This window comes from Equus caballus, chromosome 26 (genome assembly GCF_041296265.1).
Source record: "Equus caballus isolate H_3958 breed thoroughbred chromosome 26, TB-T2T, whole genome shotgun sequence".
NCBI classification, from domain to species: Eukaryota; Metazoa; Chordata; class Mammalia; order Perissodactyla; family Equidae; genus Equus; species Equus caballus.
The window spans coordinates 2165446-2178452 of record NC_091709.1 but is presented as its reverse complement, the minus strand read 5'-3'; positions in this window follow the sequence as shown (position 1 = coordinate 2178452).

The window sequence follows — 13007 nt, the reverse complement described above, 5'->3', positions numbered from 1 at the left end:
TTGGCCTGTCCGGCAGGTGGTTCCAGCCAGTCGAAAAGGTGGCTCCGGCGTTCTTGGCAGGTGGTTCCGGTCTGTCCGGCAGGTGGTTCTGTGGTGTCCGGCACGAGGTTCAGTCTGAGAGGCTGTGACGGCATGCCCCTCACGTGATTCCTGCTTGTCCCCGAAGTGGTGCTGGTCTAGCGGGCAGGTGATTTTGGCGTGTCCGGCAGGTGGTTCAGGCGAGTTGAGCAGGTGGTTCCAATGTGCTTGGCAGGTGCTTCCGGCGTCTCCGGCACGTGTTTCTGGCACATCTGACAGGTGGTTCCGGCATGCCCGAAAGGTGATTCCGGTCTGTCCGATAGGTGGTTCCAGCCTGCACGGCATGTGGTTCTGGTACGTCTCAGAGGTGGTTGCGCATGCCCAACAGGTGATTCCGGACTGTCCGCCACATGGTTCTGGCACGTCTGAGAGGTGGTTCCGGCATGCCCGGCAGGTCATCCCAGAGAGTCCTCCAAGTGGTTCTGGCATAACACGCAGGTGATTTTGGCGTGTCTGGCAGGTTGTTCCGTTGTGCTTGGCAGGTGGTTCAGGCTTGGCCGGCAGGTGGTTCCAGACTGTCCAGGACGTGTTTCCAGCTTCTCCGGCAGGTGGTTCTGGTACGTGTGAGAGGTGGTTCCACCATGGCTGGCAGGTGATCCCGGACTCTCCCCCAGGTGGTTCTGGCATAGCCAGCAGTTAATATTGGCCTGTCCGGCAGGTGGTTCCAGCCAGTCGAACAGCTGCCTCCGGCGTGCTCGGCAGGTGGTTCCGGTCTGTCCGGTAGGTGATTCCGGCGTGTCCGGCACGTGCTTCCGGCACGTCTGAGAGGTGGTTCCGGCATGCGCGACAGGTGATTTCGGAGTGTCCGCCAGGTGGTTCTGGCGTACCCGGCAGGTGATTTTGGCGTGTCCGGCAGGTGTTTCTGGCGAGTCGAGCAGGTGGCTCCGGCATGCTCGGCAGGTGCTTCCGGCGTCTCCGGCACGTGGTTCTGGTGTGTCTGAGAGCTGGTTCCGGCATGTCCGGCAGATGATTCCGGAGTGTCCGCCAAGTGGTTCTGGCATACCCGGCTGGTGATTTGGGCATGTCAGGTAGGTGGATCCGGCGAGTCGAGCAGGTGGCTCTGGCGTGCTCGGCAGGTTGTTCAGACGGGTCTGGCAGGTGTTTTCCGTCTGTTCGGGGTGTGGTTCCAGCATCTCATGCACATGGTTCTGGCACGTGTGAGATGTGGTTCCGGCCGGCCCGACAGGTGTTTCCACAGTGTCCGCCAAGTGGTACTGGCGTAGTTGGCAGGTGATTTTGGCATGACCGGCAGGTGGTTCCAGCAAGCCCGGCAGGTGATTCCGAAGTGTTCCCCAACTGGTTGTGGCGTAGCCGGCAGGTGATTTTTGCGTGTCCGGCAGGTGGTTCTGGCGAGTCGAGCAGGTGGTTCCGGCGTGCTCGGCAGGTGCTTCCGGGGTCATTGGCACGTGGTTCTGGCTTATCTGAGAGGAGGTTCCGGCATGCCCGGCAGGTGATTCCGGAGTGTTCGCCAAGTGTTTGCGGCGTAGCCGGCAGGTGATTTTGCATGTCCAGCGGTCGTTCCGGCGGGTCGAGCCGGTGGTTCCGGCGTGTCCGGCAGGTGGTTCCGGTCTGTCCGGCAGGTGGTTCTGTGGTGTCCGGCACGAGGTTCAGTCTGAGAGGCTGTGCCGGCATGCCCCTCACGTGATTCCTGCTTGTCCCCGAAGTGGTGCTGGTCTAGCGGGCAGGTGATTTTGGCGTGTCCGGCAGGTGGTTCAGGCGAGTTGAGCGGGTGGTTGCGACGTGCTCGGCAGGTGCTTCCGGCGTCTCCAGCACGTGTTTCTGGCACATCTGACTGGTGGTTCCGGCATGCCCAAAAGTGGATTCCGGTCTGTCCTGTAGGTGGTTCCGGCGTGCACGACACGTGGTTCTGGTATGTCCCAGAGGTGGTTGCGTATGCCCAACAGGTGATTCCGGACTGTCCGCCACGTGCTTCTGGCACGTCTGAGAGGTGGTTCCTACATGCCCGGCAGGTCATTTCGGAGAGTCGTCCAAGTGGTTCTGGCGTAGCCCGCAGGTGATTTTGGCGTGTCCGGCAGGTGGTTCCGCCATGCTCGGCAGGTGGTTCAGGCATGGCCGTCACGTGGTTCCAGTCTGTCCAGGACGTGTTTCCAGCTTCTCCGGCAGGTGGTTCTGGTACGTCTGAGAGGTGGTTCCGCCATGGCTGGCAGGTGATCCCGGACTGTCCCCCAGGTGGTTCTGTCATAGCCAGCAGTTAATATTGGCCTGTCCGGCAGGTGGTTCCAGCCAGTCGAACAGGTGGCTCCGGCGTTCTTGGCAGGTGGTTCCGGTCTGTCCGGCAGCTGGTTCTGTGGTGTCCGGCACGAGGTTCAGTCTGAGAGGCTGTGCCGGCATGCCCCTCACGTGATTCCTGCTTGTCCCCGAAGTGGTGCTGGTCTAGCGGGCAGGTGATTTTGGCGTGTCCGGCAGGTGGTTCAGGCGAGTTGAGCGGGTGGTTGCGACGTGCTCGGCAGGTGCTTCCGGCGTCTCCAGCACGTGTTTCTGGCACATCTGACTGGTGGTTCCGGCATGCCCAAAAGTGGATTCCGGTCTGTCCGGTAGGTGGTTCCGGCGTGCACGACACGTGGTTCTGGTACGTCCCAGAGGTGGTTGCGTATGCCCAACAGGTGATTCCGGACTGTCTGCCACGTGCTTCTGGCACGTCTGAGAGGTGGTTCCAACATGCCCGGCAGGTCATTTCGGAGAGTCGTCCAAGTGGTTCTGGCGTAGCCCGCAGGTGATTTTGGCGTGTCCGGCAGGTGGTTCCGCCATGCTCGGCAGGTGGTTCAGGCATGGCCGTCACGTGGTTCCAGTCTGTCCAGGACGTGTTTCCAGCCTCTCCGGCAGGTGGTTCTGGTACGTCTGAGAGGTGGTTCCGCCATGGCTGGCAGGTGATCCCGGACTGTCCCCCAGGTGGTTCTGTCATAGCCAGCAGTTAATATTGGCCTGTCCGGCAGGTGGTTCCAGCCAGTCGAACAGGTGGCTCCGGCGTGCTCGGCAGGTGGTTCCGGTCTGTCCGCTAGGTGATTCCGGCGTGTCCGGCACGTGCTTCCGGCACCTCTGAGAGGTGGTTCCGGCATGCGCGACAGGTGATTTCGGAGTGTCCGCCAGGTGGTTCTGGCGTACCCGGCAGGTGATTTTGGCGTGTCTGGCAGGTGTTTCTGGCGAGTCGAGCAGGTGGCTCTGGCATGCTCGGCAGGTGCTTCCGGCGTCTCCGGCACGTGGTTCTGGTGTGTCTGAGAGCTGGTTCCGGCATGTCCGGCAGATGATTCCGGAGTGTCCGCCAAGTGGTTCTGGCATACCCGGCTGGTGATTTGGGCATGTCAGGTAGGTGGTTCCGGCGAGTCGAGCAGGTGTCTCCGGCGTGCTCGGCAGGTTGTTCAGACGGGTCTGGCAGGTGTTTTCCGTCTGTTCGGGGTGTGGTTCCAGCATCTCATGCACATGGTTCTGGCACGTGTGAGATGTGGTTCCGGCCGGCCCGACAGGTGTTTCCACAGTGTCCGCCAAGTGGTACTGGCGTAGTTGGCAGGTGATTTTGGCATGACCGGCAGGTGGTTCCAGCAAGCCCGGCAGGTGATTCCGAAGTGTTCCCCAACTGGTTGTGGCGTAGCCGGCAGGTGATTTTTGCGTGTCCGGCAGGTGGTTCTGGCGAGTCGAGCAGGTGGTTCCGGCGTGCTCGGCAGGTGCTTCCGGGGTCATTGGCACGTGGTTCTGGCTTATCTGAGAGGTGGTTCCGGCATGCCCGGCAGGTGATTCCGGAGTGTTCGCCAAGTGTTTCCGGCGTAGCCGGCAGGTGATTTTGCATGTCCAGCGGTCGTTCCGGCGGGTCGAGCCGGTGGTTCCGGCGTGTCCGGCAGGTGGTTCCGGTCTGTCCGGCAGGTGGTTCTGTGGTGTCCGGCACGAGGTTCAGTCTGAGAGGCTGTGCCGGCATGCCCCTCACGTGATTCCGGCTTGTCCCCGAAGTGGTGCTGGTGTAGCGGGCAGGTGATTTTGGCGTGTCCGGCAGGTGGTTCAGGCGAGTTGAGCAGGTGGTTCCGGCGTGCTCGGCTGGTGCTTCCGGGGTCATTGGCACGGGGTTCTGGCATGTCTGAGAGGTGGTTCCTGCATGCCCGGCAAGTGATTCCGGAGTGTTCGCCAAGTGGTTCTGGCCTAGTCGGCAGGTGATTTTGGCATGTCCGGCAGGTGGTTCATGCGAGTTGAGCAGGTGGTTCCAATGTGCTTGGCAGGTGCTTCCGGCGTCTCCGGCACGTGTTTCTGGCACATCTGACAGGTGGTTCCGGCATGCCCGAAAGGTGATTCCGGTCTGTCCGATAGGTGGTTCCAGCCTGTACGGCATGTGGTTCTGGTACGTCTCAGAGGTGGTTGCGCATGCCCAACAGGTGATTCCGGACTGTCCGCCACATGGTTCTGGCACGTCTGAGAGGTGGTTCCAGCATGCCCGGCAGGTCATCCCAGAGAGTCCTCCAAGTGGTTCTGGCATAACACGCAGGTGATTTTGGCGTGTCTGGCAGGTTGTTCCGTTGTGCTTGGCAGGTGGTTCAGGCTTGGCCGGCAGGTGGTTCCAGACTGTCCAGGACGTGTTTCCAGCTTCTCCGGCAGGTGGTTCTGGTACGTGTGAGAGGTGGTTCCGCCATGGCTGGCAGGTGATCCCGGACTCTCCCCCAGGTGGTTCTGGCATAGCCAGCAGTTAATATTGGCCTGTCCGGCAGGTGGTTCCAGCCAGTCGAACAGCTGCCTCCGGCGTGCTCGGCAGGTGGTTCCGGTCTGTCCGGTAGGTGATTCCGGCGTGTCCGGCACGTGCTTCCGGCACGTCTGAGAGGTGGTTCCGGCATGCGCGACAGGTGATTTCGGAGTGTCCGCCAGGTGGTTCTGGCGTACCCGGCAGGTGATTTTGGCGTGTCCGGCAGGTGTTTCTGGCGAGTCGAGCAGGTGGCTCCGGCATGCTCGGCACGTGCTTCCGGCGTCTCCGGCACGTGGTTCTGGTGTGTCTGAGAGCTGGTTCCGGCATGTCCGGCAGATGATTCCGGAGTGTCCGCCAAGTGGTTCTGGCATACCCGGCTGGTGATTTGGGCATGTCAGGTAGGTGGATCCGGCGAGTCGAGCAGGTGGCTCCGGCGTGCTCGGCAGGTTGTTCAGACGGGTCTGGCAGGTGTTTTCCGTCTGTTCGGGGTGTGGTTCCAGCATCTCATGCACATGGTTCTGGCACGTCTGAGATGTGGTTCCGGCCGGCCCGACAGGTGTTTCCACAGTGTCCGCCAAGTGGTACTGGCGTAGTTGGCAGGTGATTTTGGCATGACCGGCAGGTGGTTCCAGCAAGCCCGGCAAGTGATTCCGAAGTGTTCCCCAACTGGTTGTGGCGTAGCCGGCAGGTGATTTTTGCGTGTCCGGCAGGTGGTTCTGGCGAGTCGAGCAGGTGGTTCCGGCGTGCTCGGCAGGTGCTTCCGGGGTCATTGGCACGTGGTTCTGGCTTATCTGAGAGGAGGTTCCGGCATGCCCGGCAGGTGATTCCGGAGTGTTCGCCAAGTTTTTGCGGCGTAGCCGGCAGGTGATTTTGCATGTCCAGCGGTCGTTCCGGCGGGTCGAGCCGGTGGTTCCGGCGTGTCCGGCAGGTGGTTCCGGTCTGTCCGGCAGGTGGTTCTGTGGTGTCCGGCACGAGGTTCAGTCTGAGAGGCTGTGCCGGCATGCCCCTCACGTGATTCCTGCTTGTCCCCGAAGTGGTGCTGGTCTAGCGGGCAGGTGATTTTGGCGTGTCCGGCAGGTGGTTCAGGCGAGTTGAGCGGGTGGTTGCGACTGCTCGGCAGGTGCTTCCGGCGTCTCCAGCACGTGTTTCTGGCACATCTGACTGGTGGTTCCGGCATGCCCAAAAGTGGATTCCGGTCTGTCCGGTAGGTGGTTCCGGCGTGCACGACACGTGGTTCTGGTACGTCCCAGAGGTGGTTGCGTATGCCCAACAGGTGATTCCGGACTGTCTGCCACGTGCTTCTGGCACGTCTGAGAGGTGGTTCCTACATGCCCGGCAGGTCATTTCGGAGAGTCGTCCAAGTGGTTCTGGCGTAGCCCGCAGGTGATTTTGGCGTGTCCGGCAGGTGGTTCCACCATGCTCGGCAGGTGGTTCAGGCATGGCCGTCACGTGGTTCCAGTCTGTCCAGGACGTGTTTCCAGCCTCTCCGGCAGGTGGTTCTGGTACGTCTGAGAGGTGGTTCCGCCATGGCTGGCAGGTGATCCCGGACTGTCCCCCAGGTGGTTCTGTCATAGCCAGCAGTTAATATTGGCCTGTCCGGCAGGTGGTTCCAGCCAGTCGAACAGGTGGCTCCGGCGTGCTCGGCAGGTGGTTCCGGTCTGTCCGCTAGGTGATTCCGGCGTGTCCGGCACGTGCTTCCGGCACGTCTGAGAGGTGGTTCCGGCATGCGCGGCAGGTGATTTCGGAGTGTCCGCCAGGTGGTTCTGGCGTACCCGGCAGGTGATTTTGGCGTGTCCGGCAGGTGTTTCTGGCGAGTCGAGCAGGTGGCTCCAGCATGCTCTGCAGGTGCTTCCGGCGTCTCCGGCACGTGGTTCTGGTGTGTCTGAGAGCTGGTTCCGGCATGTCCGGCAGATGATTACGGAGTGTCCGCCAAGTGGTTCTGGCATACCCGGCTGGTGATTTGGGCATGTCAGGTAGGTGGTTCCGGCGAGTCGAGCAGGTGGCTCCGGCGTGCTCGGCAGGTTGTTCAGACGGGTCTGGCAGGTGTTTTCCGTCTGTTCGGGGTGTGGTTCCAGCATCTCATGCACATGGTTCTGGCACGTGTGAGATGTGGTTCCGGCCGGCCCGACAGGTGTTTCCACAGTGTCCGCCAAGTGGTACTGGCGTAGTTGGCACGTGATTTTGGCATGACCGGCAGGTGGTTCCAGCAAGCCCGGCAGGTGATTCCGAAGTGTTCCCCAACTGGTTGTGGCGTAGCCGGCAGGTGATTTTTGCGTGTCCAGCAGGTGGTTCTGGCGAGTCGAGCAGGTGGTTCCGGCGTGCTCGGCAGGTGCTTCCGGGGTCATTGGCACGTGGTTCTGGCTTATCTGAGAGGTGGTTCCGGCATGCCCGGCAGGTGATTCCGGAGTGTTCGCCAAGTGTTTCCGGCGTAGCCGGCAGGTGATTTTGCATGTCCAGCGGTCGTTCCGGCGGGTCGAGCCGGTGGTTCCGGCGTGTCCGGCAGGTGGTTCCGGTCTGTCCGGCAGGTGGTTCTGTGGTGTCCGGCACGAGGTTCAGTCTGAGAGGCTGTGCCGGCATGCCCCTCACGTGATTCCGGCTTGTCCCCGAAGTGGTGCTGGTGTAGCGGGCAGGTGATTTTGGCGTGTCCGGCAGGTGGTTCAGGCGAGTTGAGCAGGTGGTTCCGGCGTGCTCGGCTGGTGCTTCCGGGGTCATTGGCACGGGGTTCTGGCATGTCTGAGAGGTGGTTCCTGCATGCCCGGCAAGTGATTCCGGAGTGTTCGCCAAGTGGTTCTGGCATAGTCGGCAGGTGATTTTGGCATGTCCGGCAGGTGGTTCATGCGAGTTGAGCTGGTGGTTCCAACGTGCTTGGCAGGTGCTTCCGGCGTCTCCGGCACGTGTTTCTGGCACATCTGACAGGTGGTTCCGGCATGCCCTAAAGGTGATTCCGGTCTGTCCGGTAGGTGGTTCCAGCCTGCACGGCATGTGGTTCTGGTACGTCTCAGAGGTGGTTGCGCATGCCCAACAGGTGATTCCGGACTGTCCGCCACATGGTTCTGGCACGTCTGAGAGGTGGTTCCGGCATGCCCGGCAGGTCATCCCAGAGAGTCCTCCAAGTGGTTCTGGCATAACACGCAGGTGATTTTGGCGTGTCTGGCAGGTTGTTCCGTTGTGCTTGGCAGGTGGTTCAGGCTTGGCCGGCAGGTGGTTCCAGACTGTCCAGGATGTGTTTCCAGCTTCTCCGGCAGGTGGTTCTGGTACGTGTGAGAGGTGGTTCCGCCATGGCTGGCAGGAGATCCCGGACTGTCCCCCAGGTGGTTCTGGCATAGCCAGCAGTTAATATTGGCCTGTCCGGCAGGTGGTTCCAGCCTGTCGAACAGGTGGCTCCGGCGTGATCGGCAGGTGGTTCCGGTCTGTCCGGTAGGTGATTCCGGCGTGTCCGGCACGTGCTTCCGGCACGTCTGAGAGGTGGTTCCGGCATGCGCGACAGGTGATTTCGGAGTGTCCGCCAGGTGGTTCTGGCGTACCCGGCAGGTGATTTTGGCGTGTCCGGCAGGTGTTTCTGGCGAGTCGAGCAGGTGGCTCCGGCATGCTCGGCACGTGCTTCCGGCGTCTCCGGCACGTGGTTCTGGTGTGTCTGAGAGCTGGTTCCGGCATGTCCGGCAGATGATTCCGGAGTGTCCGCCAAGTGGTTCTGGCATACCCGGCTGGTGATTTGGGCATGTCAGGTAGGTGGTTCCGGCGAGTCGAGCAGGTGGCTCCGGCGTGCTCGGCAGGTTGTTCAGACGGGTCTGGCAGGTGTTTTCCGTCTGTTCGGGGTGTGGTTCCAGCATCTCATGCACATGGTTCTGGCACGTCTGAGATGTGGTTCCGGCCGGCCCGACAGGTGTTTCCACAGTGTCCGCCAAGTGATACTGGCGTAGTTGGCAGGTGATTTTGGCATGACCGGCAGGTGGTTCCTGCAAGCCCGGCAGGTGATTCCGAAGTCTTCCCCAACTGGTTGTGGCGTAGCCGTCAGGTGATTTTTGCGTGTCCGGCAGGTGGTTCTGGCGAGTCGAGCAGGTGGTTCCGGCGTGCTCGGCAGGTGCTTCCGGGGTCATTGGCACGTGGTTCTGGCATATCTGAGAGGTGGTTCCGGCATGCCCGGCAGGTGATTCCGGAGTGTTCGCCAAGTGTTTCCGGCGTAGCCGGCAGGTGATTTTGCATGTCCAGCGGTCGTTCCGGCGGGTCGAGCCGGTGGTTCCGGCGTGTCCGGCAGGTGGTTCCGGTCTGTCCGGCAGGTGATTCTGTGGTGTCCGGCACGAGGTTCAGTCTGAGAGGCTGTGCCGGCATGCCCCTCACGTGATTCCGGCTTGTCCCCGAAGTGGTGCTGGTGTAGCGGGCAGGTGATTTTGGCGTGTCCGGCAGGTGGTTCAGGCGAGTTGAGCAGGTGGTTCCGGCGTGCTCGGCTTGTGCTTCCGGGGTCATTGGCACATGGTTCTGGCATGTCTGAGAGGTGGTTCCTGCATGCCCGGCAAGTGATTCCGGAGTGTTCGCCAAGTGGTTCTGGCCTAGTCGGCAGGTGATTTTGGCATGTCCGGCAGGTGGTTCAGGCGAGTTGAGCAGGTGGTTGCGACGTGCTCGGCAGGTGCTTCCGGCGTCTCCGGCACGTGTTTCTGGCACATCTGACAGGTGGTTCCGGCATGCCCAAAAGTTGATTCCGGTCTGTCTGGTAGGTGGTTCCGGCGTGCACGGCACGTGGTTCTGGTACGTCTCAGAGGTGGTTGCGTATGCCCAACAGGTGATTCCGGACTGTCCGCCACGTGCTTCTGGCACGTCTGAGAGGTGGTTCCACCATGCCCGGCAGGTCATTTCGGAGAGTCGTCCAAGTGGTTCTGGCGTAGCCCGCAGATGATTTTGGCGTGTCCGGCAGGTGGTTCCGCCATGCTCGGCAGGTGGTTCAGGCATGGCCGTCACGTGGTTCCAGTCTGTCCAGGACGTGTTTCCAGCTTCTCCGGCAGGTGGCTCTGGTACGCGTGAGAGGTGGTTCCGCCATGGCTGGCAGGTGATCCCGGACTGTCCCCCAGGTGGTTCTGGCATAGCCAGCAGTTAATATTGGCCTGTCCGGCAGGTGGTTCCAGCCAGTCGAACAGGTGACTCCGGCATGCTCAGCAGGTGGTTCCGGTCTGTCCGCTAGGTGATCCCGGCGTGTCCGGCACGTGCTTCCGGCACGTCTGAGAGGTGGTTCCGGCATGCGCGACAGGTGATTTCGGAGTGTCCGCCAGGTGTTTCTGGCGTACCCGGCAGGTGATTTTGGCGTGTCCGGCAGGTGTTTCTGGCGAGTCGAGCAGGTGGCTCCAGCATGCTCTGCAGGTGCTTCCGGCGTCTCCGGCACGTGGTTCTGGTGTGTCTGAGAGCTGGTTCCGGCATGTCCGGCAGATGATTCCGGAGTGTCCGCCAAGTGGTTCTGGCATACCCGGCTGGTGATTTGGGCATGTCAGGTAGGTGGTTCCGGCGAGTCGAGCAGGTGGCTCTGGCGTGCTCGGCAGGTTGTTCAGACGGGTCTGGCAGGTGTTTTCCGTCTGTTCGGGGTGTGGTTCCAGCATCTCATGCACATGGTTCTGGCACGTGTGAGATGTGGTTCCGGCCGGCCCGACAGGTGTTTCCACAGTGTCCGCCAAGTGGTACTGGCGTAGTTGGCAGGTGATTTTGGCATGACCGGCAGGTGGTTCCAGCAAGCCCGGCAGGTGATTCCGAAGTGTTCCCCAACTGGTTGTGGCGTAGCCGGCAGGTGATTTTTGCGTGTCCGGCAGGTGGTTCTGGCGAGTCGAGCAGGTGGTTCCGGCGTGCTCGGCAGGTGCTTCCGGGGTCATTGGCACGTGGTTCTGGCTTATCTGAGAGGTGGTTCCGGCATGCCCGGCAGGTGATTCCGGAGTGTTCGCCAAGTGTTTCCGGCGTAGCCGGCAGGTGATTTTGCATGTCCAGCGGTCGTTCCGGCGGGTCGAGCCGGTGGTTCCGGCGTGTCCGGCAGGTGGTTCCGGTCTGTCCGGCAGGTGGTTCTGTGGTGTCCGGCACGAGGTTCAGTCTGAGAGGCTGTGCCGGCATGCCCCTCACGTGATTCCGGCTTGTCCCCGAAGTGGTGCTGGTGTAGCGGGCAGGTGATTTTGGCGTGTCCGGCAGGTGGTTCAGGCGAGTTGAGCAGGTGGTTCCGGCGTGCTCGGCTGGTGCTTCCGGGGTCATTGGCACGGGGTTCTGGCATTTCTGAGAGGTGGTTCCTGCATGCCCGGCAAGTGATTCCGGAGTGTTCGCCAAGTGGTTCTGGCATAGTCGGCAGGTGATTTTGGCATGTCCGGCAGGTGGTTCAGGCGAGTTGAGCAGGTGGTTCCAATGTGCTTGGCAGGTGCTTCCGGCGTCTCCGGCACGTGTTTCTGGCACATCTGACAGGTGGTTCCGGCATGCCCAAAAGGTGATTCTGGTCTGTCCGGTAGGTGGTTCCAGCCTGCACGGCATGTGGTTCTGGTACGTCTCAGAGGTGGTTGCGCATGCCCAACAGGTGATTCCGGACTGTCCGCCACATGGTTCTGGCACGTCTGAGAGGTGGTTCCGGCATGCCCGGCAGGTCATCCCAGAGAGTCCTCCAAGTGGTTCTGGCATAACACGCAGGTGATTTTGGCGTGTCTGGCAGGTTGTTCCGTTGTGCTTGGCAGGTGGTTCAGGCTTGGCCGGCAGGTGGTTCCAGACTGTCCAGGACGTGTTTCCAGCTTCTCCGGCAGGTGGTTCTGGTACGCGTGAGAGGTGGTTCCGCCATGGCTGGCAGGTGATCCCGGACTGTCCCCCAGGTGGTTCTGGCATAGCCAGCAGTTAATATTGGCCTGTCCGGCAGGTGGTTCCAGCCAGTCGAACAGGTGACTCCGGCATGCTCAGCAGGTGGTTCCGGTCTGTCCGCTAGGTGATCCCGGCGTGTCCGGCACGTGCTTCCGGCACGTCTGAGAGGTGGTTCCGGCATGCGCGACAGGTGATTTCGGAGTGTCCGCCAGGTGTTTCTGGCGTACCCGGCAGGTGATTTTGGCGTGTCCGGCAGGTGTTTCTGGCGAGTCGAGCAGGTGGCTCCAGCATGCTCTGCAGGTGCTTCCGGCGTCTCCGGCACGTGGTTCTGGTGTGTCTGAGAGCTGGTTCCGGCATGTCCGGCAGATGATTCCGGAGTGTCCGCCAAGTGGTTCTGGCATACCCGGCTGGTGATTTGGGCATGTCAGGTAGGTGGTTCCGGCGAGTCGAGCAGGTGGCTCTGGCGTGCTCGGCAGGTTGTTCAGACGGGTCTGGCAGGTGTTTTCCGTCTGTTCGGGGTGTGGTTCCAGCATCTCATGCACATGGTTCTGGCACGTGTGAGATGTGGTTCCGGCCGGCCCGACAGGTGTTTCCACAGTGTCCGCCAAGTGGTACTGGCGTAGTTGGCAGGTGATTTTGGCATGACCGGCAGGTGGTTCCAGCAAGCCCGGCAGGTGATTCCGAAGTGTTCCCCAACTGGTTGTGGCGTAGCCGGCAGGTGATTTTTGCGTGTCCGGCAGGTGGTTCTGGCGAGTCGAGCAGGTGGTTCCGGCGTGCTCGGCAGGTGCTTCCGGGGTCATTGGCACGTGGTTCTGGCTTATCTGAGAGGTGGTTCCGGCATGCCCGGCAGGTGATTCCGGAGTGTTCGCCAAGTGTTTCCGGCGTAGCCGGCAGGTGATTTTGCATGTCCAGCGGTCGTTCCGGCGGGTCGAGCCGGTGGTTCCGGCGTGTCCGGCAGGTGGTTCCGGTCTGTCCGGCAGGTGGTTCTGTGGTGTCCGGCACGAGGTTCAGTCTGAGAGGCTGTGCCGGCATGCCCCTCACGTGATTCCGGCTTGTCCCCGAAGTGGTGCTGGTGTAGCGGGCAGGTGATTTTGGCGTGTCCGGCAGGTGGTTCAGGCGAGTTGAGCAGGTGGTTCCGGCGTGCTCGGCTGGTGCTTCCGGGGTCATTGGCACGGGGTTCTGGCATTTCTGAGAGGTGGTTCCTGCATGCCCGGCAAGTGATTCCGGAGTGTTCGCCAAGTGGTTCTGGCATAGTCGGCAGGTGATTTTGGCATGTCCGGCAGGTGGTTCAGGCGAGTTGAGCAGGTGGTTCCAATGTGCTTGGCAGGTGCTTCCGGCGTCTCCGGCACGTGTTTCTGGCACATCTGACAGGTGGTTCCGGCATGCCCAAAAGGTGATTCTGGTCTGTCCGGTAGGTGGTTCCAGCCTGCACGGCATGTGGTTCTGGTAC